The sequence below is a fragment of the Octopus bimaculoides genome, chromosome 24, assembly GCF_001194135.2.
Source record: "Octopus bimaculoides isolate UCB-OBI-ISO-001 chromosome 24, ASM119413v2, whole genome shotgun sequence".
Classification (NCBI taxonomy): Eukaryota; Metazoa; Mollusca; class Cephalopoda; order Octopoda; family Octopodidae; genus Octopus; species Octopus bimaculoides.
Genome location: NC_069004.1, coordinates 20,476,254 through 20,477,054, shown reverse-complemented (window position 1 = coordinate 20,477,054; position 801 = coordinate 20,476,254).

The window sequence follows — 801 nt, the reverse complement described above, 5'->3', positions numbered from 1 at the left end:
AAAATATAGCTAATCTTCGTAATAACGAATTAACTGTATTGTAAGCATTTCTTGGAAATTTTAAAATCTACGTGATTTTAGAGTCTAAAGAATTAAGACTAAAATACATAAAATATATAATATATATAAAATAATTATTAATTTATAATATTCACTAAAACTATTTTCGTACTAATTAATACACAATTAATAACTACATATTATAACTATTACAATAAGTAAAATAGGATTTATATATACACATATATATATATATATATATATATATACATGCACATACATATATGCATACATATATATATATATACATATATATATATATATATATATATATATACATATATACACATACACACACATATACATATGTGTGATTTGAAGGAAGTGGTGTACAAATCTATAGTGACATTAATGGACGGGAATAAACTTAATGGTTATAATCTAAATAAGTTTTACATAGGATCGACTTCGAATAAAATAAAATTACGTGTGGCTCAACACATGAATTCCTTTAACAACAGAAATTTGATTAATTCTACTAGCCTTAGTAAATATATTTGGGAACTAAAATCAAAAAATATTAAGTACATTTTAAATTGGGAGATAGTTTGTAAGGCGAAATCTTAGGTAGTAATTTTTGTAAGTTGTGTACTAATAAATTTAAGGAGATATTATAAAATAATGATAATACTTTAATTAACTCCTTTGATGAACGGAAAATTAAATGGAGACATAAATTAAATTGTTTATACAATAAGCTTAACTAACTGTGTGTGTATATATATATATATATATATATAT